Here is a 25,490-nt window from a genome sequence, read left to right as displayed (position 1 = left end):
AAGACAAAGGCTCCACCACTAAGTCCAAGCATCCAGGCCCCTGACGATTCCTCCTCCTCCTCCTTCTCCTCCGCTTGTCTCTATCCCAGATTTTGCCATTCTAACCCAAGATGTGAGCTATTTTTGATGACTGTGTTTCTATGTCTATAAATACATATCTGAACTCACACATAGCTTTAAAAAAAAAGATTTATTTTATTGTTATTATATCTAAGTACACTGTAGCTGTCTTCAGACACCCCAGAAGGGGACATCAGATCTCATTATGGATGGTTGTGAGCCACCATGTGGTTGCTGGGAATTGAACTCAGGACCTTCAGAAGAGCAGTCAGTGCTCTTAAACGCTGAGCCGTCTCTCCAGCCCCACATATAGCTTTTTAAAATTACTTTTTATCTTAAGCTTTTTCCTCTCACACTTACTTTGCTGGTACAGCACAGTCAGACTACAGTCCTCACATGCTCCACTTGGTCATCATCCATCTATTGCTCTGGCCTGGCTCTATCCCCAGACATTTCCTACAGACCACTGAACCACCAACACAAGGACCACAGACCCCGTCCTTGTCTTTAATCCCAGCACTCAGGAGGCAGAAACTGGTGGATCTCTGTAAGTATGAGGCCAGCCCCGTCTACAGAGTGAGTTCCGGGGCAGCCAGGGATACACAGAGAAACCCTGTCTCCAAAAACCAAACTAAAACAAAACAAAAATCCCCAAACCAAAAGGCAAGAGCCATGTTTGAGCTGCTCTTGCCTCTGCCTCCTGGGGGCTAGGATTAAAGCCACACTTTAGATCTTACTATCTTCTTGTCATCTCCAGGGCTAATTAGTCCCTCAATTTTGAAATTATCTTTTTAATGGCGCTCTCCCGACGCAAATCATTCTCATGATCTTGCAGAAGCCTCCCTGCCTCCACTCAGCCCCACCCCCAGAATCACTGAAGGTTCAGTTTCTCTTCTCCTTAAACTCTCACCTCGAGGCCATCGAGACGGCTCAGTGCGGGAAGGTGTTGGCTTGATGACCTGAGTGGAATCCCTTGTAACCACATGGTGAAAAGAGACAGTGGAGTCCAATACGTTGTCTTCTCATCTCCAAACACACATGGTACATACACACAAACACACACATACACTAAATACTAAAAAAATAACATTGATCACATCATACAGTCTGTTGCTGTTTTGTTTGGGTTAAAATTTTTTAAGGATTTATCTATCTATCTATCTATCTATCTGTGTGTGTGTGTGTGTTTTGCCTGCATCTATTTATGTGCACCATGTGTGTGCAATTCCTGAGGAGGCCAGAAGAGGGCATCTGATCCCCTAGAACAGGAGTTACCGAGAGTTATAAGCTGCTGTGCAGGTCTAGTAGGGAACCAAACCCAGGTCCTCTGGAACAGCAGCCAGTGCCGTTAACCACTGAGCCATCTCTCCAGCCTCGGGTTTGGTTTCTTTTAGAGTGGCATGCAGTTTAGGCTGGCATTGAGCTTGCTATGTAGCTGAGGCTAACTGAATCTTCCAAGTGCTTGAATTACAGGCCCTAGCTAATGACCATAGCCAACAGGTATCTGTCAATGAAGGAAATGGCCTCAGGCTCTGAAGTCACCAGTTGGAGTCAGCTACTTGCATAGACCAGAGCTTTCAGGGAAAGGAGACTGAAACACACAGCTTGCTCACTAAACAATTCATGGCAAACTATGAGAAACCCACTGAATGCAGCAGCAAAGTCCTGAGTGCTGAACTCAGAGCAGCTTGTCCCAGTCAGGGCTGTTGACATAACTCAGGTGTTCCCTCATAAATGCTAATGAATAACTATGTCAGACAACAAAGCCAGAGTGGAACCAGAGAAGCCAAAAGGAGTTAAGATGAGAAATGGGAAGTGAAAGAGAAAAGAAAATTTAATTCAGGAGGTCATAAACTTAAGTACACACAAGAATCACCTAGGAAACTTGTTTCAAATACTGACTTTTTGGGTTCTTTCCCATGACTCATCAAGCTGGAGAAGAGCCCGGGAAGACCACGTTTTAACCAGAAGCTTGCAATGGTTCTAGTGGCCAAGGTTCCCCTGGAAAGGCTGGAAAACACAGAATTTAAGGGCTGGAGAGAGAGGGATGTGTATTCCAGAAAAGTAGGAAAGGGGCCACATAGAACACTCCCCCAGCATCCAGAATCCATACTTTAAAAATAACCCAACCAGCTGAGCGGTGGTGGTGCACGCCTTTAATCCTAGCACTTGGGAGGTAGAGGCGAGCGAAATTTTGACAGGGTTTCTCTGTATAGCCCTGGCTGTCCTGGAACTTACTTTGTAGACCAGGCTGGCCTCGAGCTCAGAAATCCGCCTGCCTCTGCCTCCTGAGTTCTGGGACTAAAGGTAACCAGGTGTGCTGACACACATCTGTAACTCCTCATCCTGGACTTGGAGGCAGGAGGATTAGGAATTCGAGGCTGACCTGGGCTACTTGAGAGCCTGTCCTAAAGGAAACCAAAGGGGCTGGGGGATTGCTCAGTGTTAGGGGATGCATGATCTTGCAGAGGACCAGGTTCTGCTACCAGCACCCACCCTACCCTCACTTCACCCCCCTCCCCCACTGGCAGGCAGCTCACAGACCATCAGCAACTCCAAATCCAGGGACCTGAAGCCTCTGCCCAGCACACAGAACTCCCACACAAACACCCAAGCTCATACATTAAAAAAAAAAAAAAAAAAAAGACAACCTCCTGTAACTCCAGCCCACACAAACAAATAATAAAATAAAAGTTCAACATTTTCTTTTCTTTCTTTAAACAGGCATGGCAGTGCCTGTTTTATTCTCGGAAATTAAGAGGCAGAGGCAGGCAGATCTCTGAATTTGAGGCTGGCCTGGACTACAGAGCTAGTTGCAGGTCAACCACAGCAAAGTAAGATACCATCTCAAAAAAAAAAAAACCAAAAAAAAAAAGTTTTTTTAAAGATGAATGGTTCAGCAGCAGGGCACTTGTCAAGCCTTAGGCCAATCCGAAGTACTAGGGGCAGGGAGGGAAGGCAAGGGAAAGAAAAATAACACAAAAGTAAAAGTGAAGCCGGGCATGGTGGTGCGCACGCCTTTAATCCCAGCACTCGGGAGGCAGAGGCAGGTGGATTTCTGAGTTCGAGGCCAGCCCGGTCTACAGAGTGAGTTCCAGGACAGCCAGGGCTACACAGAGAAACCCTGTCTCGAAAAACAAAAAACAGTAAAAGTGAGAGAGAGAGGCAACCCTTCCTCGCCACCTGAGAGTTGAGAGTTACAGCCAGCTTGTGCAGAGTGGGGCAGCGAGGAGCCAGGCAGACAGCCGTCTACAGCAGTCTCCTGGCCTGTTTCTCAAGCTCTATCAGGCATTTACTATTCCATGCTATGCGAGCCAAATCCACGTGACCCCATGGTGCCAGAGATTTCGAAGATGTACAAAATGGAGAAATACAAGCCACTCTCTTAGGACGGACTCAGTTGCACGTTCTGCAATGGGTCCCAGAAGTTAGAATAAGCTGCACTGCAGCTTCAAGAGACTTTAAATTACAATTGAAAATTATCAAACCAGGCTTGGGCTCTAATCTTGCCTCTGCCACTAATTAGCCAAGTGACCTAGGAAGACACCTGTCTGGGCCTTGTCCTCCCTCTTGTTTAAGGAGAAGGGACTTACAATGGCCTAGTGTTTTTCTGACTCCAGGGCACAATTAGTAAGTTTCAAAACCAGTTTTCGGAGTCAGAACCAAGCATGCTTTGCTCTTGCTTTTGTTTTTGCAGAGCTGAGTACAGAGCCTCTAGCGCACCGTGTGCTCACTGACTCAGTGAGAAAGCTCACTGGGTTACAGCCTCAGCCCGTTTATTTGTTTTAATAAAAGGAAACATTGTAGCAAACACTACAGTGTTTGATTATACTACAAACAAACATCCTTTAAAAAAAACGCTCTTGTTGAGCTATTTATGTGTTGTGTATGTGAACTGTGTAAGAAGATAAAATATTTTTCTTTTCTTTTTTTGTTGTTTGTTTGGGGTAAGGTTTTTCTGTGTAGCCCTGGCTGTCCTGGAACTCACTCTGTAGACCAGGTTGGCTGTGAACTCAGAGATCAGCCTGCCTCTGCCTCCTGAGTGCTGGGATTAAAGGCGTGTGTCACAATGCCCAGTGGAAGATGAAATATTTCTTACTGTGAGACAGGCTCACTTGACACGTGCTGGTGAGGATACAAGCCGCTGGAATGTTTGTATACTGTGGTGGGAAAGACAATGGGAGGGTCATTTGGAAAAGGGCACCAGTTCTTCAAAAGATTACATGTAAAAAATTCTATAATATATAATTTGGTGTTTCCCCCCTTTGGTGGCTGCTGTGTGGGTATATTAAAATCCACTAAATGGGACACTTAAATAGATAAGCTACATGATGTGTAAATCATTATATTTTAATAAACCCTTATTTTTAAAAGTATAGTTTTAGGACTGGGAGGTAGATCGGCCATAGAACCTACAATGAGCTGGGTTAAATCCCAGCACCAAAAATAAAATAAAACATACATTATACATTATAGCTTGAAAGTCACCAGGTGGAGCTGGACTGGCGAGATGGCTCAGTGGTTGAGAGAACTGACTGCTCTTCCAAAGGTCCTGAGTTCAAATCCCAGCAACCACATGGTGGCTCACAACCACTTGTAATGAGATTCGATGCCCTCTTCTGGTGCATCTGAAGACAGCTACAGTGTACTTATGTATAATAATAAATAAATCTTTAAAAAAAAAAAAAAAAGAAAGTCACCAGGTGATCATGATGACTGAGGTGCCCTCCCTAAGGGCATGCATCACCCACCTTCTCGTCATGGTTACCATGGTTACCGTGAGGCAGGACCATACCTAGGAAACACGAGCTAACTCCAACTCTACTTCCAATGTTTACCAGGCTCAGGGCAGCCTTCCTTCTATGTACAGTCAAGATGACAACCAGCCCCAGAGAGTGGTCTCATATACAGGGATGTAAGTATGGAAAAGGGTAGAGCACGCAGCTTAAGGTCTCTTGACATCTCTATATACTAGTGTCGAGGTCGCAGATGACAAAACATTAAAGATTCAGTTCTTAGCTTAGTTCCTATGTAAGACCTCCTATGTCTGTTATAAGGCTCTAATTAAAAATCATTTAGAATGGGGGCTGCAGAGGTGGCTAGGGGTTAGAGCCCTGACTGAACTTCTGGAGGACCCAGGTTCAATTCCCAGCATCATAAGTTTATCAAAGTAGAATACTTCCCTACCTATAACTCTTTTCAAATTTTTACATTTATTCTCTTATATATTACAACCCACTAAATCCCTCCCTCTTTTTCTCTCTCTCTCTCACTGTGCACGTGCGCACATGTGCAAGTGTGTCTGTTCTTCCTCTATTTCCCTTCAGAAAAGGGCAGGCCTCCCAGCGATATCAACCAAACACAGCAGTTACAATAAGACCAGGGATCTTCCCTCAAATCAAGGCTGAAGGAGGCAACCTAGTAGGAGAACAAGGTCCCTGAAGCAGGCAAATAAGTCAGAGACACACACCCCACGCCCACTGTCACGCGAAGACCAAGCTCTGCCATCATAACATATGTGCAGTGGATCCCATGCGGGCTTCCTGTTTGGTGGTTCAGTCTCCTGAACCGGTCTCAGTTCACGAGCCCCAAGAGCCCAAGTTACTTGATTCCTGAGTGTTTCCTTTTGATGTCCTTGACCCTTCTGGCTCCTACAATTCTTCTTCCTGCTCTTCCTCTGCCTAATGTTTGGCTGTGGGTCTCTTGACTGTTTCCATCGGTTTTTTCTGATGACGATTATGTGAGGCTCCTGTCTATAGCAGAACAGCATCTGGAATCTTTTGTTTGTTTGTTCGTTTGTTTATGGCCTGGCACGTTTGGTTTTAGCTAGGCCTCTGGGCTATCCAGCCTCTGGTTCCCGCCCCTCCAGGCAATGTCAGGGGTGGGCTCCCTTCCACAGCAGGGGACTCAAGCTAGACCAGTCATCAGTTGGCCACTCCCACAACTTCTGCACCACCTTTACCCCAGCACATCTCAGGCAGAACACATTGTAGGTCGAAGGTTTTGTGGCTGGGTTGGTGTCCCAATCCCTCCGCTGGCAGCTTTGCCTAATTATGGTTCAGGTTTTGTATCTTTCATTACTCAGTCTTAGCTATGAACCCTTCATAGATTCCCAGGATTTCCACTGCCCTACATTTGTGCCTCTCCCCAGAAATGACCCCCAATTCCCGTCATCTCTCCCAGTACTGAAAACTTTAATCTTTAATTAGGTCCACAGTTCAGCACTGAGGGTGGGATCCATCAACATTTCTGTCTCCACACCTCTGCCTTCCCCACTTTGGGAAGCCCTCAGCTGCAGACCTAAGCAGGTGGTGCTTCCTTGACAGATGAGGGAACCGAGGCACTGAGAGGTTATTTATACAATGTACAATATACAATATTTGTATATAATAGTTCTGCAGGTCTTAACAGCTCATGCCTGCAATCCTAGCACCAAGGACGGTGCTGAGACCAGTGGGGGAGGGTGCCGCCAGTTCAAGGCTAGCCTGGGCTCTCAAAAGCCAACCAAGACTACACAGAAAACTGTGTCTCACAAACAAAAACGCACACATGTGAAAAATACCCAAAGGCCTTTTGTACATCCTTGTTTGACAGCAGTGTTTTTATTCCTTTTGTCTGTTTTCCCACCTAAGGACACAGAGAAATATTCCACCTTCCAGAACCACAGTACATCATGCTACATGATGTCTGATATCTTATAACTTACTAAGGCAATGTCAATGTGCTGGCTGGTTTTGTGTGTCAACTTGACACAAGCTGGAGTTATCACAGAGAAAGGAGCTTCAGGTGAGGAAATGGCTCCATGAGATCCCGCTGTAAGGCATTTTCTCAATTAGTGATCAAGCGGGGAGGGCCCCTTGTGGGTGGTGCCATCTCTGGGCTGGTAGTCTTGGGTTCTATAAGAGAGCAGGCTGAGCAAGCCAGGGGAAGCAAGCCAGTAAGTAACATCCCTCCATGGCCTCTGCATCAGCTCCTGCTTCCTGACCTGCTTGAGTTCCAGTCCTGACTTCCTTGGCGATTGAACAGCAGTATGGAAGTGTAACCTGAATAAACCCTTTCCTCCCCAACTTGCTTCTTGGTCCTGATGTCTGTGCAGGAATAGAAACCCTGACTAAGACAGTCAATGAACATTTGTGGGTTGCTTGGCTCTTCATCGTGAGCAAGCCTGCAATGGATGGGAACACAGTGCCCACCTGGAGGTGCACATTTGATGGACAGAGGAGCTTTTTCCATCAACAAAAGTTCAATAGACATTCCTGAATTTCTCTCAGAAACGTCACATCAATTTATGGTGTATGTGTGTGTGTGTATGTGGTGTTTGTGTGTGTATGTATGTATGTGTGTTGTGTTTATATTATATGTGTATATGGTATATATGTATAAGTGTGTGTGTATGGTAGGTGTATGCATATGGTGTGTATGAGAGAGAGACATATGCATGTGCTATGGCACACATCTGGAAGTCAAAGGACAGCTTTTGGGGATTGCATTTCTCCCTCCACCATGAATTCTGACTTGGGTCACTGGGGATATGGAACACGTGCCTTTACCAGTTGAGCCACCTCGCCGGCATTTATCTTTAAATGTCATTTATAAATGGTTTATTATACCTCTGCAGCTTAATTACGCTTTTTAATTGCACAGGGGCTTTCTGACTATCACATGGAACTCCTTGAACAATTAAGCTGTCTCTCCCAGCAGCTGTCCCTTCTGGGTGTCTGATTCTTATCCAGACCTCATTAATATTCCTTGCAAGCATAAATGGCACTTGATGTACAGATGAGAACCACATCTCAATGGGGAGCCTGACTGGTGTTATATGGCCCCACAGCCTTAAGAGAAACTCACTGTTTGGGGGTGTGTTTCAGGCCCTCCCCTTGTCCTGGCAGTCCAGCACATCCTACTTGGGGAGGGGCCACCCAAATATCATCTGAATATTAGGCAGGCCTCAGAGGGTTCTCATTATATGATCCAGGCTGGGCACAAACTCTTGATCCTTCTGGGTCAGCCTCCCAAGTGCTGGAATTGAAGATTCTAGCCACCTACCTAGGGAGATGACATCTCTGCCAGGCCACTGTAGCCCGGGGATCAATTACTGAAAGCTAACCATTTGCCACAGGCTTTACACACATTGGCTCATTATCCTCTTGATCTCATTCACTTAGTGTCTATGACATCACAAAGCAAGCATTCTCACCCGACAGAGGAAGAAATTAGCCTGAGAAGTTAATTTTCTCAGGGGCATACAGTTGCCAAGTTTTAGAACCAGAGTCCTGGAGATGGTTTAGCAGGAAAAGCTGCCAGACCCAATGACCTGAGTTCAATTCCCCGGGATCCACATGGTGAAACAGAAGAACTGACCCCCCACAAGCTGTCCCCTCAATAAATAAGTAATAAATAAAACGAAAGGTAGTAGAACCAGACAGGCCTTGTTATTCTCACCTGTTATCTCAGTATTTAAGAGGCTAAGGCAGGGAGATTGCTGTAACTTCTATCCAGCTGGGGCTCTGGAGTGAGACCCTTGTTTCCAAACAACAGAAAAAAGTGACAGATTAGACTTTAAAAGTCTTACGGACTCTGATTCCCATGGGGCAACAGCGTGCTGAGAATCACACCTCTGGTGTCCAGGGTAGTCTGAACAGCCTTCCTTAGGGCTGTCATGATTGCCAATGATACAGTCCAGAAGCCCCGACCTGAACTGCATCTCTGCCCTGCCGGCCTGTGAGTTCATGTTAACATAAAGGATACGGGGCTGGAGAGATGGCTCAGTGGTTAAGAGCACTGACTGCTCTTCTGAAGGTCCTGAGTTCAAATCCCAGCAACCACATGGTGGCTCACAATCATCTGTAATAAGATCTGTAACCCTCTTCTGGTGTCTGAAAACAGCTACAGTGTACTTACATACAATAATAAATAAATTAAAAAGAAACATAAAGGATACATAGTATCTACTTCTGGACGCCATTAAGACAATTCCCTAAGCTTTGTGTCCTGAAGCATTTAGCTCATTACTAAACTGTTTGGTAAACATGGTGGCTGTATGCCAGCGAAAATATCTTACATTTAGGGCCGAGGCTATCGCTGAGTTGGTAGACCGCTCACATCCTCATGCCCAAGACTGTGGGTTCCATCCCTAGCACTGCACAGAACTTAGGCATGGAGTGCATTCCCAGCACCTGGGAGACTGTGGCCAGAGGATCAGAAACATAGGAGGCCTTGGAGACTGCTGAGAGGGTAACAGGGTGATTGCAGCCTAATAACCAAGCCCCGAGATTCCTGGAGTCTCTCCTGGAAGGAGAGAGCTGACTTCACAAAGCTGTCCTCTGACCTCCGGACACAAGCTGTAGCGTTTATGAATACCCCATCCCTACCCCCAACATACACTAAATAAACAAAAGTTTAGGTCATCTAGCTATCTTCAACTACACAGCGAGTTTGAGGCCAGCCTGGGCTAGTTGAGAGCCTATCTCAAGAAACCAAACAACAAAACAAAACAAACAAAAAACCCAATCCCTAGCATCTTGCAAGCTATTTTTTTTTTTTCTTTCTGTTTTTTGAGACTGGGCTTCTCTGTGTAGCCCTCGCTGTTCTGAAACTTTCTCTGTAGACCAGGCTGGCCTAGAACTCAGATTTTTTTTTTTTTTAAGGCAGGTTATTGCTACATAAGCCCTGCCTAGCCTGGCGCTGAAATTTGTAACTCTCCTCCCTCTGCATGCGGAGTGTTGAGAGTACAGGCTCACAGCGACAGGCTTGGCCAAGTTCTGTTTTGTTTTGTTTTTTGTTTCCTTACTTGTTTTCTCGTTTACAGGGTTTACAGGGTTTGACTCTGACATTCTGGCTGAACCTGTACTCACTACAGAGCCCAGAGACTCTGTGCTCCTCACCCTATTGCTGGAGTACATGTCTGTGCCGTCTTAATGGAATCCCACATACAGAAGTGTTTCATCCGCACAGTAACACATGCAGAAATACTGTCACAGTGTATTTCAGTGGCTGGGTCATCTGTATAGAAAGGACCCAAGGCTCAGAAAGAAAATCAACTCCTGTTCATTTAGGGGGTGAGGCTGGAAACAAGATGGCTTCCAGCACAAACAAAAGAGAAGCGTGGCTGTGAAACGTGGGGGCGCTGCAGGCTCAACTTATTTCTGTCAAATCACCAGTGAAAGAAAGGGTCGGGCCGGAATGTGTCTCAGTGTAGCGAGCTCTTGCATTTCAGAAACCCCCAGTCAGGGGCTGGGCAAGATGGCTCCAAGCCTGGTGGCCTGGGTTCTCCATGGAGCCCACACGGTGGAAGGAGAAAGTTCACACCAAAAGCTGTTCTCTGACTCCACATGTGTCCACATACATGTACATGCAAGATAAGTTAATGTATAAAGAAAACTTAAAAAAAAAAAAAGAAAAGAAACCCAAATTAGCTTGTTAGACATATAACTGTGGTAATTTCACATATCTTCTTTAAACATGAAATATAATTTATAGCTTTTAAAAACTCACTTTGATCTGAAAATTGCAGGTCATAAAAGATCACCGAGAGCCTCTCTAATCTTCTCCCTTTAAATTAAACAATTACCAGCTCTAACACATACACGTGTCCCCCCACACCTCGCTCCCAAATAACTAATTTGTTTTTTGTCCTGTTGCTTCCTCTCTGCCTCTCCATGTCAGTTGATAATTAACTCAATGCAAAGGGCAGACAGCTCCTGGGAGGGTTTTTCGGCTGGTTCCTACAGTGAGAGAAATGGACAGAAAAAGGCAGCCAATGATTTCAAATTTAAGGTGAATGTGGAAGGAAGCCCATTTGATCAGAGAAGCTTGGAAGTGAGCAGGTGGCAAGGCTCTTCGAATAGACTGTGTCTCCTTTAACCTCTGCACTGGTGACATACGTAAATGACCATCAGGTACATCACACGTGCGTCTCACACACACACACACACACACACACACACACACACACACACACACACACGGAACACAGTGCTATGCTGACACTTTCCCAACAGTGTTCAACAAAGTCCCACTGTGTAACTGAGTATCTCACACCCAGAGTTGGCGCTCCCAGCACTTGGGAGGCAGAGGCAGGAAGATCTCCGAGTTAAGAGGCTAGCCTAGTGTACAGAGTGAGTTCCAGGACAGCCAGAGCTACAACAGAGAAACCCTGCATCAAAAACCAAAGCAAGCCAGGCAGTGGTGGTGCACGCCTTTAATCCCAGCATTTGGGAGGGAGAGGCAGGCAGATTTCTGAGTACGAGGCCAGCCTGGCCTACAGAGTGAGTTCCAGGACAGCCAGGGCTACACAGAGAAACCCTGTCTCGAAAAATCAAAAAAAAAAAAAAAAAAAAAGCAAGCCAAACTGAGTATCTGTCTGCAAGCCACATACTTGCCAATTACAAGCTTAATTAAGACAAAATAACCAGTTGGGGGAGTCAGCGCACACCTTTAATCCCAGCACTTGGGAGGCAAGGCCAGGAGGATCTCTAAGCTCTGGCCTTGGTCTACAGAGTTCCAGGACAGCCAGGGCTACCCTGTCATGGAAAAAAAAGGGTAAGGAAACACGCCTTATTTTAGGAGAAGAACTTCTGAAAACAGAACCTCCAGTCCGTGTCCTTACTAATTAGTCAACATCCCTCCAGACACAGGCCTTCTTCATTTCACTACTGGCCATTTCCAGGAAAGGCTTGGCTTCAATTATTCTTATCTGAAATTTTAGATGATATTTTTTTCAGAGCTTGCTCAATCTGAAGAGCCAGTTCAGATAATGGAGCCAATTCCATCAAGCAGGAGAATTAAACAGACTTACTGAAACGTGACTCTTCTCAAGCAAGCTCTCTAGAGGCGCAGCAGAGGGCAGTGCTTTAACCAAGGGTAAGAACAGCTAGGGTGGTCCAGTAAGAAATCGTCAAACCACATAGCCACGCAAGCCACGCGAGCCATAACGCCGGGCAACTCCCCAAGACTGATGCTCCAATCCTTATTTCTTAGGGATTAATAACAAATATATTAATATTGATGCTTTGTCGTCGTCCCCCATCCCACTCCACCTCCCCCCGCCCCACTGGCCTTTAACCAGATGAATGCTTTGCCTGCATGTATGGCTGTTCATCATGTGCATGCAGTACCTGTGGGGGTCAGACGAGGGCATCAGATCTCTTGAACTGGAGTTCGAGATGGTTCTGAGTCACCATGTAGGTGCTAGAAATAGAACCCATGTCCTCTGGAAGAGCAACCAGTGCCCTTAGCGGCTAAGCCATCTCTCATCCCTGAGCTTCTTGTTTTGTTTTTAACATGATAGCCTTGAACTTGCTACGTAGCCAAGGTGACTTAAACTCCTCTCTTGTCTATCCTCCGAGTGCTGGAAGTGCAGGAGGGAGCTACACAGAATTAATCAAAGGTTTAGCTGAACTGTAATGTTCGTCTCTTAATGCCGATAGCGGTGCCTTTCAGTTAACACGGAAAAGTCAACTTTACTGGGTTTCAGTTTTGTTCTTTAAGTCTTTGCCTATGTATTATGTGTGTGAATGCACATGAGTACATACATGTGTGCATATTGTATACAAGCTTATTTGTATGTATGATAGCATGTACGTAGAGGTCAGAGGTCAACTTCAGATGTCAGTCTCTACTTTCTACCTTTTTGAACTCTCTCTCTCCTTTCTCTCCTCTCTCTCTCTCTCTCTCTCTCTGTCTCTCTCTCTCTCTCTCGTTCCACTGCTTATGCCAAGTTAGATGGCCCACCAGCTTCCAGGGACTCGTGTCTTTGCCGCCCATCCTGTCATGGGTACATCGAGGTTACAGGCGAGATACTGAGTGTGGCTCTTTTGGGTTCTGGGAATCCAAACTCAGTTCTCAAGCTTGTGTGGCGGGGGCTTTACTCGCTGAACGAGTCTCAAGCTCTTCGTTTAAAAACCGGATATTAAATGACACAAATATTCTGAGCATTATGTGAGGGGGGAAAGCAAACGTGCCTTGAAGACTTGAGCTGCACTGAAAGGCATTTATGGAATAAAATCTGAAGCCGATGTTAGAGAAAGCACGGGATTAAAAAAGTAAAGTCGTGAAACTGGGAAAAGGCTGGAAATCAAGTCAGTTACCTGGGGGTTACACCTGGGCTCCCAGGACTCGGGAGACCGAAGCAGGAGGGCAGCTGTGAGTTCAAGACCAGTGTGAGGGGGGAGGGAAGGAAAGGGGAGAGAAAGAAGGGGGAAGAAAAAGAAATTTGGTATAATGTGAGGTTTAATTAGTTATAAGTAAGCAAACCTGATTCACAGCTACTGTCGAAAAGCATTTGTGCTTAGTTCATTCCAAGTCAGTAGAGGGAACATAATTCCAGCATTCCTGGGGTGCTCTGGATAGTTTCTTCCCCCCCCAAACCCCCCAGCGGAAAGCAGAAGCCTGCTGGTTCCTGAGGCGTTTAACCACTGGGTTCCAGGTTTTGAAAGAGTAATGAAAGAGTGGGTGATGGTGGTGCTTGCCTTTAATCCCAGCAGAGGCAGGCGGATCTCTGTGAGTTCAAGGTCAGCCTGGTCTACAGAGTTCCAGGACAGCCAGGGCTACACAGAGAAGTCTCATGGAAAAGAAAAAAAAAAAAAAAACCAAAAACAAAACAAAACAACAACAACAACAAAAAACAAAGGGGGAAAAATTAGAGGCTAGTGAGAGCCAAAAGCGCCATATTCTCTCAGTGGCACCTCAGCGAGCAGACGTACAGACGCGCAGGCGCAAACGGTGGCAGCAGACCAGTGTCCTGATCCTGGGATCACATTGGAAATCTGCACCCCGGGACCAAATCCCAGCTGCCACTGTACCCTTTGTCCTACAGAAATCCTCAGAGGGTGCCACCTGATGTGAACCCACATGGAACTCCTCAGGCTGTTGTCCATTGAAAAGATAGCGCCACACCTCTTTGGACTGCAAACCCACACAAGAGTCGTTAAAACTCGAAGTCTATCTTCAATGCTTATTCATTCGCTCGGCAAATATTTACTGAGCTCTTACCACACTGGGCAGGGTCTGTGGCTCAGAGTTAACAATGATAGGCAAGGTCTCTCTTCTCAGGAAACGTCCATTCTGCTGGAGAATCGGGGCAAAGGAAGGATGTGCCTGGGGCAGGCAGGCAGGCAGGCAAGCGCACCAAGGGTACTTGGTGTATGGAGGGGAAGGGACAGAGGCTCCAGAGCCGCTCCAGAAAGCCTCCCGATGAAGGACATTTGAGCGGAATGCAGAATGAGGGGGAGGACACAGGCAGCCAGCCAGGGGACAAGATGAGGAGAATGTTTTAGGCAAAGGCCCTGAGGCAGGAATAAAATTGCTGGGGAGTGAGCTAAGAGGGAAGGACAAAGATGACTAAGAGTGGCAGCCAGGTTCAAGGTGGACTTACGAGCAGTTGGAAAGGACTTTAACTGCTATATAATACTATGGACACAAGATAAGATATATTTCATATACTGTGAATATCTGATTGCTCACTGTGCGCACTACAGCTACAAGGAAATCAAAACCCTCCTTCGCTTGTAATCTTTCAAGGAGACAATCATTCCGAAAGCAGCAAGGTGAGAAATGAAGCAAAAAATAAAACGACAGCCACGGACTCAGAAGTCAATACTAGAATATGCCTGTTGAGGGTTTTGGTTGTTTTGTTTTGTCTTAAAGTCACGTTTTATTTGGATTCTTAAGAAACAGGGGTGCATCGGGAATGGGGTGGGGGTGGTCTGATGCTGTGGGAACTGCAAAGGCACGGAGGCAGGAAGGGAACCGGGCGGGTCCAGGAAACAATGAATCACTTGCGCAGCAGTGCCAGGTGGGTGGGTAGTGCGGAGAGATAAGACCGGGGAAAGGCGCTGGGGGCATCTTGAAGGTCGTGCACTGAGATTTAGACAGTATCCTTGGGTACTGGCTCCCTGAAGTCTCTACATGACTCTAGAACTGTTAAACGTCACATTGCCACAAGTATCCCCCAGAGATCTGGGTAGGACCTGAGAACCTATATCTGAGCACCACCAGGCAGTGCGCACGAAGGCGATCCTGGAAGCCACAATTTGAAAAATCCACACTCTTGACCTTTTTGTTTGTTTTAGTGACAACCTTGCTGGACTGAAAAGGGAGAGCCGGAACGAAGTCCCTTGAAGGGATATTCAAGGGCTCTGGCAAAAATAAATAATTAAATAAATGAAGGCTGATGAGAGCCACAATCGATGCTGGGTTGCACACGCAGTGATTTCGAGACGCAGTAAGATCTTGTCTCAGGAATATCAGACTGGGGGACTAGAGAAATAGCTCAGTGGTGAAGAGCACATACTGTACCTCCAGAGGACCAGGGTTCAAGTCTCAGCACCCACATCAGGCAGCTCTGGACAGTGTGCGACACATCTTATGTATCATTTTCAAGTTTCTCTCTTACTTTTTGAGATAAGCTCTTCCTCCAGCCCTGGCTGTCCTTGAACTCCTGATCCCCCTCCTCTCAATCAAATGCAGGAGTTCCAGGCACAAGCAACCATGCTCAGCTCAAACAGTAACATTCTGAAAGAGAGCTCTCTACAAATCGCAAAGTAAACACGGAGAACAGCTTCTATTTGGAACAGCAGACATTGTCCAATAACTTGACATAGCAACACAAATCCTCCTGTCAGGGTGAGATAGGAGAAACAGGATAGGATTCGTGGGCCAAGCCAGCAGGGCCCTTCTAGCTTAGTCTACGAGCTTCCCAAGGGTCAGTCTGTGAGGGGACCTGAAATCATTGCACCAGTTTTTATTCTAGCTTCTGCTTCTGCAGTCCTGAAAGTGAAAGGGCCGAAGCGATTATCTCAAGGTTCCATGAAAGCTTACTCAAGGGATCCGATCTTCCCTGGGGAGTCTGGAAGGGGAAGCGGGGTGGGGCAGGACTAGAAGTGACTCCAGAAGTCTTGCTAACTGCAGCTTTACAGATCGGACTTTGGGATCTAGAGCCCAACCCTTTCCTCTTACAGAGACCTGTCAATGAGTGACTTGTCAATGAGTGATCACCTACTGGGAGGGTTCCCAGCTCAGTCTGCACTGGGCTTTTATCACACCACAGCCTCAACTTCTGACACTTCCCACTTTTCCAACCCACTCATTCAGTCTGGCTGGAAAGCCAACCTTTTCCCCCACAATCTTTTTTTTTTTTTTTTTTTTTTTTTTTTGGTTTTTCGAGACAGGGTTTCTCTGTATAGCCCTGGCTGTCCTGGAACTCACTTTGTAGACCAGGCTGGCCTCGAACTCAGAAATCCACCTGCCTCTGCCTCCCGAGTGCTGGGATTAAAGGCGTGAGCCACCACGCCCGGCTTTTCCCCCACGATCTTAACACTCTAAATAAATGAAAGAAGCAAAAAAAAACCTTAACTGTGAGGACCAAACAAAAAAAGGAGACATGGATTGACCAAAAGGCAAGTCACTGAAAAAAAAAAAAAAGTAGATGGAGATGAGTGTGTGACAAATGCTTGGTGACTAAAAATTAAGGAAAGACAAGTAGGCCAGGGTGATACAATCTGTAATCCCAGCCGCGGAGGCTGCTTTGCTCACGGCCAGCAGAGCCTACGGTTTTTGACGACTAGGTTTCAGAATAAAGCGAATAAATACAAACAGATTGAGTCAATTGCATTCAAGCACTTATTAAATTAGCAAAACTTAGAAAGTAATATTCAATCAACGTTACTGACCTCGCAAACGCCAGGCACTCACACCGCTGGGGGTGAGAAAGTCCTGTTGAGTCCCTGTCTTGACTTCCTTCATCGATGGACAGTGCTGTGGAAGTGTAAGCTGAATAAACCCTTTCCTCCCCGACATGACTTTGGTCATGGTGTCTCACTGCAGCAATAGCCATCTTAGCTGAGACAAGGCCTGAATGGAACGCACATTCACCACCTGAACTGACTCTCCAGCCCCTTCTTACTTATTATTCTGAGGCTCAGTAAGTTGTCCAGGCTAGCCTTGGATGCATTTTGTAGCTCAGGATGGCCATGAACTTGCCATCCACCTGCCTCAGTGTCGAGCAGAGTTAGGAATACAAATCTTCACCACCAATCCTTGCTTGACCCGGGGCAGTAAACACCCACTAAGCCGATGGTACAGGCTCACTACTGCGGTCTCAGCACTTGGGAGGTAGAAGCAGGAGAATCAGGAGTTCAAGGCCAGCCTGGGCTGTATGATAACCAGTCTCAACATTAAAAAAAAATGATTATGATTAATAGTATTGTTATTACTGCTAAGTTGTAGCAAGGAAGACAGTGACAGGGTATTAGACTTTGAAGAATATATGGGTCAAGAGTTTGCAGGGCATCCCTAGCATCCTCTCATAGAACGTTATGGAAGGAGGTGTCACCGACTCCTGCTCTGTTTCCCTCCTAGACAGTATAGATGCTAACGATGGGGTGAGCCTGAGCCAGCGATGTACTGTTACTACAAAACTATCTTTGCTTATGCTAAACTTACAGTCCACATGATTTTATTTTCTACACTGGAGCATGTGAAGAATACAAAGGCAAGATTCTTACTATAATCCAAGAGGTTGATCTACACAGCTGGAGAGGTCATTTAGAAAGACTCTGTGTATTTTTAAGATTTATTTATTATTGTATCTAAATACACCGTGGCTGTCTTTAGACACTCCAGAAGAGGGAGTCAGATCTCATTACGGACGGTTGTGAACCACCATGTGGTTGTTGGGATTTGAACTCAGGACCTCTGGAAGAGCAGTCGGTGCTCTTAACTGCTGAGCCATCTCTCCGGCCCCGACTCTGCACGTTTTAAAATGAGTTCTCTTTATTCACTCAAGTTCTGGAATAATCTTTCTGAATTGACTGTGTTCTAAACCTAGAAGGCACAGGCCTGAAGCTGAGGTAACCATCAGGAAGCACCGAGCTGAGCCCTCATAGGTGCTTCCAAGGTCGTGGGATTTTCAACTTGGGAGAAAGTGTGTCACCAGTCCCATATTACAAGAGACAAAAAGGCTGCAAAATAAGTGTTTTGGGTTTTTTGTTTTTTTGGGTTTTTTTTTTTTTTTGTCTTTGTTTTTGTTTTTTCAAGACAGGGTTCCTCTATGTAGCCCTGGCCTGGCCTAGAACTCATTCTGTAGACCAGGCTGGCCTTGAACTCACTGAGATCTGCCTGCCTCTGCCTCTCGAGTGCTGGGATTAAAGGCGTGCGCCACCACCACTCAGGTAAGTGGCATGATCTTACTTATATAATCACCAGATGAACAACTCATACCTTTTAAAAAGTTGTGTGTGCACGTGAGTCAGATGCTGTGCGGCTGGAGTTACCCAGTGTGGAGAACAGAACAGCTCCTCAAAATGTTTTAAAGTGGTGGGAAGTCATGGCACACATTAGTGGTTGCACTCTTGTTGGGTGAGACCCCCTACTTTGAATGAAAAAAAGTTTTCATTCAGTCACCAAATACTTTGAGTCTGGATTGATGCTCAGTGGTAAAGAACCCTTAAGCTCTTCCTTCCAGAGGCCCCAAGCTCCATTCCCAGTACCCACATCAGGCAGCCTGAAACAGCCTATAAATCTAGATCTGGGGAGATCTGATGCTTTTGGCCTCTTTGGGCACCCATATTCCCATGCGTAACTGCCCCACCCCAAATGTACACACAGTCAAAGATAAAAATAAATCTTAAAAATGTTTTTTGCCTCCCAGACCTTTTACATCCAGCCACAGAACAAACACATTGGGATGATCCCTTTAAAGGTACCATTTACCAAAAAACCTCAACCTCGATAATAAAGCAGAAACTACATAAAGCCACTAATTTGTTACTAGAAGCCTCAAGAGCCTGTGTTAAGTGACTTAGCTGCACCTTGAGGTTACTGTGCACAGTCTGCAGTGGAGTGTTTTACCTTCCTATAGAAAGCACAGTTAAAGACCCCAGCAATTGTCCAGAGGTTAGTCTCTTTTTTTTTTTTTGGTTTTTCAAGACAGGGTTTCTCTGTATATCCCTGGCTGTCCTGGAACTCACTTTGTAGACCAGGCTGGCCTCAAACTCAGAAATCCGCCTGCCTCTGCCTCCCAAGTGCTGGGATTAAAGGCCTGCACCATCACGCCCGGCGGTTAGTCTCTTCTTGCATAAATTAGGTTAGGGACAAAGCCAAGCATTTTCTACCTGTAGAATGAGCACTCTTCCATTGAAACGAAAGTCACCTATCCTGCGGTAACATGGAATGAAGAAAGCTTGGAAACTGGAACCCAGCTTGATGCCGCAGGAGGTAAAGGTTCCTGGCATCAAGCATGGCAACCTACTCAATTCTCAGGACCCACACTGTGGAGGACGGGCTGATGATTCCCGTAAGTTGTCCTCTGATAGCCACAGGCATGCCATGGCGTGCATTTGCACATATATACACACACACATACACACACGATCTCTCACACACACATACACATACTCACACATATACACACGCACACTCACATATATACACATGCATACACACACCCTCACATACACACTCACATACGCATACAGACATACATACACATATACACACATACAAACACACACATACACTCATATACACACACTCACACACACACATACTCACATATACTCACATACATATACACACACACTCACATACATACACAGAGAAGCTCACATACACATACATACTTACACACACATACAACACACACATTCATACACACACAAAATAAATCTAATTTAAAACTAAAACAAGGGGACATTTCCTCCCCAATATGCAGTAAAATAGTCATTTATAGCAAAGATGTCTAGTGATCTCCCACACCTGATATTTCTCTCTATGTGTGTGTGTGTCTGACAAGCCTTTGGCATAGATTTTAAAGTTAACTATACCTGATTACAGTTGATTGGTGGAACCCTCAGAAAAATTAAAATTATATTTAAAACATTCTAATAAAAATTTGTAGATATTCAAAATACATAATAAATGCAAAACAAACCTGATGCCTTTACAAAACTTTCTACAAAAGTGTTTCTCCAGAAAACACTTTCCAGGGCACAAAGGAGACAGGCCAAGCAACATCTAAGAAATATGCTCATTAAGCCTAACCACTCACACCAGTAAGGCAGCTACCACACTCACTATTAACTCAAAGCCTTTATCTTAAAAGGTAAGACAGGGGGCTGGAGAGATGGCTCAGCGGCTAAGAGCACTGACTGCTTTTCTGAAGGTCCTGAGTTCAAATCCCAGCAACCACATGGTAGCACACAACCATCCGAAATGAGATCTGCCCTCTTCTGGTGTGTCTAAAAGATAGCTACAGTGTACTTACATATACTAAATAAATAAATCTTTAAAAACAAAAAAGGCAAGACAAATCCTATAAGAGTGACCAAATCATGTCGATCCGTTGTGTATTAGGGCCTTGCTAAACACTTAAGCAGTCGGGAACGTTGGTGCACACCTACATTGTGTGGTCTTCTGGAGGATGCTCGCAAGAGGGGTGGGACTTCAAGTCTAGCCTCCGCTACATAGCAATCTGAAGCTAGCCTGAGCTCCATGGGACATAATCCCTGCAAAACCCAAAACCTCAACAAAACGCCTATGGTCAAAAGAAGAGTTTTCAATGGCGACCACTTGTCTCAGATCACCAGATCATCAAACTCCCCAAAGAATCCTCCCAGGCTCAGAAGGCTCCCCCTAATTGGCCTAAGACAAAACATGCTTTATTCTCTGTGAGTGCGCGTGCGAGGATTAAACACAGCCTCTTGAACATATGCTAAACTCACTCTCCACCACGGAGCTACACCCAGAGTCAAAACAAATACATTCAAAACAAGGCATTTGAAGGGCACCTCCACAGCCAACAGTGTCTCCACTGTTAATAGAGTTATTTTCACTTCTGAGCCTTCTCTTCCTACAATTATTAGGTTGAAACTTGGCCCCACCTTTAACTAGAGTCGGGAACAAAGCCTGAATGTACCAAGTCAAACAAAGTTATACAATGAGGTCATTTTTACAAAATGGCACTGCTTTGCTCCCGTTGACGGCGGGCGGGCGGCGTACTGTCTCGGCCCAGTGACTCTACTTACAGATCAGGGACTGCCTGTTAACTCTGCTTCTGAGTCTAACACCTTAGCAGTGAGAACCGCTCCACCCACCGACTGAACTGCTGGAGAATTAAACAGGCTCTGATCCCATTCTCAAAAGACTGTAGAGTTGACTGACCAAAGACAAGGCAAGAAATTGGAGTGGTGTAAGTATACCGCAATGGGGTACTTCCCTAGCATGCGCATGCTCCAGGGGTTGATACCTCCATGTAACTTGGGAGGTTTTCTGAGGCCAAGTGGGGAGAGAGAGAGAGAAGAAATACCAAAACACTAACAGCAAATGATTTCACCAATACTATAGGTTGTATCTGTGGTGTTGCCTAACCATCTCACTGGGAGCTTTTGCAACTTTGAATCCACAAAAGAATGGGCATAAAAGTCACTGGAAAAAAAAAATGTTTTGTCCCCGCAAGAATTCCTAACATAATTTAGTACCATGTTACATTATTGAATCCATGCACATATATGTGCATGCAGACCTTTAAAAAGAGGTAAGCTTTTTCAGGCTGGGAAGATGGCTCATCAGGGAAAAGGTGCTTGCCACGAAGCCTGACATTGTGAGTTCAAACCCTGGAACCCGCAGGGATTCCAGGAAGAATCCTAGAAGAAAAGAACAGACCCCACAGTTCTCGTCTGACCTACGTACAATGCACATACCATGGCGCATGCGCGTACACACACACACACACACACACACACACACACACTATAAATGTAAAAAAGTGAAAGAAAGAAAGAAAGAAAGAAAGAAAGAAAGAAAGAAAGAACAAACTTCTCTGGGCTGGCAAAATGGCTCAGAAGATGAAAACCTTTGTTGCACAAGTCTGAGGACCAGGGTTTGATCCTCAAATCCTAAGGTAGAGAGAACCAACTCCTATAAGCTGCCCTCTGACCTCCACATGCCTACCATAGCACGCTGGCTGGTACTCAAGCACACACATCACACAAATGGTAATTTTTAATATATATTAATATATATAATAAATAATAAATATATAATATAGTCATATATTTATATATTTATTTATATAAATATATAATAAATATATATATATTGAAGGACAGGGACAGTAGAGCACACCTTTAATCCTAACATTCAAGATGCAGAGGCAGCCAAATTTCGGGCAGCCAAAGCTAGATAGCCAGCTCAAGGCTAGTCAGGGATTCTCTAAAGAAGCAGAAAGAGGAAGAGAAGAAGAAAAAGGAGGGAGAAGAGGAGAAGGAGGAAAAGACAAGGACTGGGGGGGGGGGGCAGAGGGAGGAGGTGAGGAGTTGTTCTTTCCTGCTAACTCTACAGCTTTTTGAAGGCTGTCTAAACATGATCACACTTGGTCGTCTCGTCCATAGACTAACTGGAATAGGTATTTTCATTTATTTCCAGTAACTATGTAGATACAAAGTAGCCCACTCACCCACTTCGTGCCAAGGATGATCTGCCCTCCAAAGGTCACCGTCTTAAAAACATAACCTCACAGTCTTCGCCTAACTTGTAAAGTCAACAGAACCATTTGGATTAGGCAGATTTTTGAAAGCTGGAATTAGTTGCAAGACAATAGCAGATCGGTATCTCTCACCAGGATCAGCTAAACTCATTGTTGTGAGCACCAATAAGGAGGCTAGGACGGGTGCCAGATGGTTCGCTCCTAGCACCCACGACTTCAAGCTCTAGTGTGTGTGGCCAGGGGTGTACAGTTACCTAATATTAACACCTACGGATGTGAGTGAGCAGTGGATCCCAGCTCAAGTACACCATAGCGATTTGGGAAGGACACAGCAAGTAGGAACTGTTCGGAAGGATGTAAAGTCTTAACCAGAGTTCATCTGGAGGAATGGACGGGAGAAAAATTGGAAAAGGAACGGCCGCGTGGAAGAAGGAAAGAGTGGCAGGATTACCTCCCTAAGAGGGTGTTTTAACTTTTGATGAAATGCCACTTTCCCTCCATCCCGTGCGAGACCAGGGGCCCAGGCAGCGAAGTCTCAGTCCCTTGGACTTCCCAGAAGGGAGGGCGGAGCATGGGAGGCTCCTCCAACGTGGACCCCAAGGGGCGAGCCTCCTGCTCCTGCTACCCACCGCCTCAAAATACGCGGGGAGAGTGCGGGGCGCAGCCAGGATCTCCGCGCGCATGCAGGCTGCGGAGGGTGAGGCGAGAGGAAGCGCTTACCTGACTAGAAAGCCGTCGGGGCTCGGCGCTGCACGGCCACGGTCCTGCGCTCTGTCTGCCCAGCGCACCTGTCGCAACTGGGCTGCAGCACCTTCAGCTCCGCGGCCCCGCCCCGGCCCCGCTCAGAGCCCCGCCCCCTGCCGCGGAGGCGCGCACGTCCCCCGCCTCCCGCACGGCCTTGGAGCGAACGTGCTCGCTCCGGGCGGCGTGTTCAACTCGTGACCTGAGCGTCGCCCTAGTAGCGGTGGTGCTGCAGGAGGCGTGGCTCCTGTGTCAGCCTCCAACTTGGTCGTGTCCCCTTTCTGGCTCACCCTATCTCCTCTCTGACTAGAGATTGCAGCAGTTTGATCTGAGACTCACCCAGAAATCTGGTCTAAGTGCAACTTCAGGGAAGTTCCTGGTGCTGTCGGGGTAAGTTCTGTGGAAGGGTATTTTACGAGAGGCCATGCCCTGTACTGCAAAGAGCTGCCAAAGAGGCCTGGCTCAGACTACATTGGATCACTTCACCTCAGTGGACCTGAGTTTCCTCAGGAAAGGATAGGATTAGATAAGAGTCGGTGGTGTCCAAGTTCTCCAAGGTTTTGGTTGGTTGGGTTTTTTTTTTGTTGTTTTTTTTTTTGTTTTGTTTTGTTTTGCAACAACGGGTAGTTTTCCTTCATTTTCTTTTGAGACAGAGGAGGGTCATCAGATATAGCTGAGATTAGCCTGGAACTCACAGTGTAGCTGAAGTGATCTTTGAGCTGTTGGCTCACAAAAAACTGCCCGTAACTCCAGCCCCTGGGGAACCTGACACCATTTTCTGGCCTCCGTGAGGAACTGCACACACATTACACACTCACACATATATACATACTAATAAGATTAAATATAAGTCTTTTTTTAAAAGAGGCTCTAAGAGAAGGGTAGTAGCACACACCCTAGAGTGGGCTTGCACTTCTCAACAGTGTCTGCAGGACCTGTGTCTGTTTCTGCACTAGGAATGTGAGGGTCTGAATAGATCCTGAGGAGACATAGCATGTGGCCATCCAGCCCTCAGATGGATGAGGGCTGCACCCTCTTGCTCCACCACCATTTCTCTCCGCACAAAGCCTTTTGATAGTAACCTTTCCTGAGGTCTAGTGACATACCAAATGAAAGGAATTCTGAGGCTTTTCATGTGAGTGTTGATAAGTATCATAAGGGCCAGTGGTAGAAAGATTTGTTCAACTCCTAAAGCAGTCACTGACAAAGGGCACAGGACATGTGGCCTTTATCCTGGCAACTGAGGTAGGATGGTTGCCTTGAGTCCCTGGGTGTCCAGTGTCACAGAGTGAGAATAACCCAAAAAGAACAAAACAAGAAACCTACAAAAAGCTGTTGATGAACAAGTTTTAAGGAATTGAGCCATTCACCAAGGACAGAATATCATTCAAAAATCTAACCTAGACTGATTTCTGGATAAATGTACTAAAGAAGAAAAACTTCAGACAAATTAACTTTATTCAAAGATTAAAGGGTTTGTGGGTTTTTTTTTTTTTTGTAAACGGGAAATCAGCAAACTTCTCTAACAGCTTGGGAAATGAGCTTCATAAGCCGAACAAGGAAGTAATGATAGTGGCTTTGCTTTATTTGATACGGTCACATGGCAGCTCCCTAGTTATATAACCAATTGACTGGTTGGCTATCTGTGAATGGCTGTCTCGATTCAGAATTAATCAGTTAGAAGGACTTTCTGGTACAAAAATAACCGTAGGCTAATGGCCTGCTTATTTTGTGTTAACACCATTAAACATGAATAAGCCAAGGCCTGAGAATTGGTTACCACCCACAATGGGCCCTCCTACCCTTGATCACTAATTGAGAAAATGCCTTACAGCTGGATCTCATGGAGGCATTTCCTCAAGGGAGGCTCCTTTCTCTGTGATAACTCCAGCCTGTGTCAAGTTGACACACAGAACCAGCCACATGAGAATGTTAAAAAGGATGTGTTACCAATATGGGACCGTACTTCAACAAACTCACTCTGTTGTATACGGAATCCCCTCAATAGAAAACACAGGACCAAGCCAATAAGGAGTCCATTCTCCACAACAACAGCAACAGCAACAACAACAACAATGTGTAGCCTGTGTTGGGGTTTTGGCTCTAAATCTTGTTTCAGCCGCTTAGCTACAAGACCACTAACTCAACTCCCAAAGGATCTTTTTGAAAGTATAGGTGGTGGTAGAACACCACAGGGGGCTTGTGC

General features: G+C 45.8%; 1 protein-coding gene across 1 annotated transcript in view; it reads right to left on the bottom strand.

Annotated features, from left to right (window-relative positions):
- Lima1 (LIM domain and actin binding 1) overlaps positions 1–23,375 on the bottom strand; it is a 90,288-nt gene extending 66,913 nt beyond the window's left edge. Inside the window, exon 1 of the mRNA XM_021183417.2 lies at positions 23,264–23,375. The gene's annotated coding sequence lies outside the window, so the exon portion shown is untranslated. The remainder of the gene's footprint in view (positions 1–23,263) is intronic.
- Between the last annotated feature and the right edge of the window lie 2,115 nt (positions 23,376–25,490).

This window comes from Mus caroli, unplaced genomic scaffold, assembly GCF_978045245.1.
Source record: "Mus caroli unplaced genomic scaffold, Mus_caroli_1 scaffold_16, whole genome shotgun sequence".
Classification (NCBI taxonomy): domain Eukaryota; kingdom Metazoa; phylum Chordata; class Mammalia; order Rodentia; family Muridae; genus Mus; species Mus caroli.
Note: the sequence above shows the minus strand (reverse complement) of the source record. Positions and strands in the feature narration are given on the sequence as shown.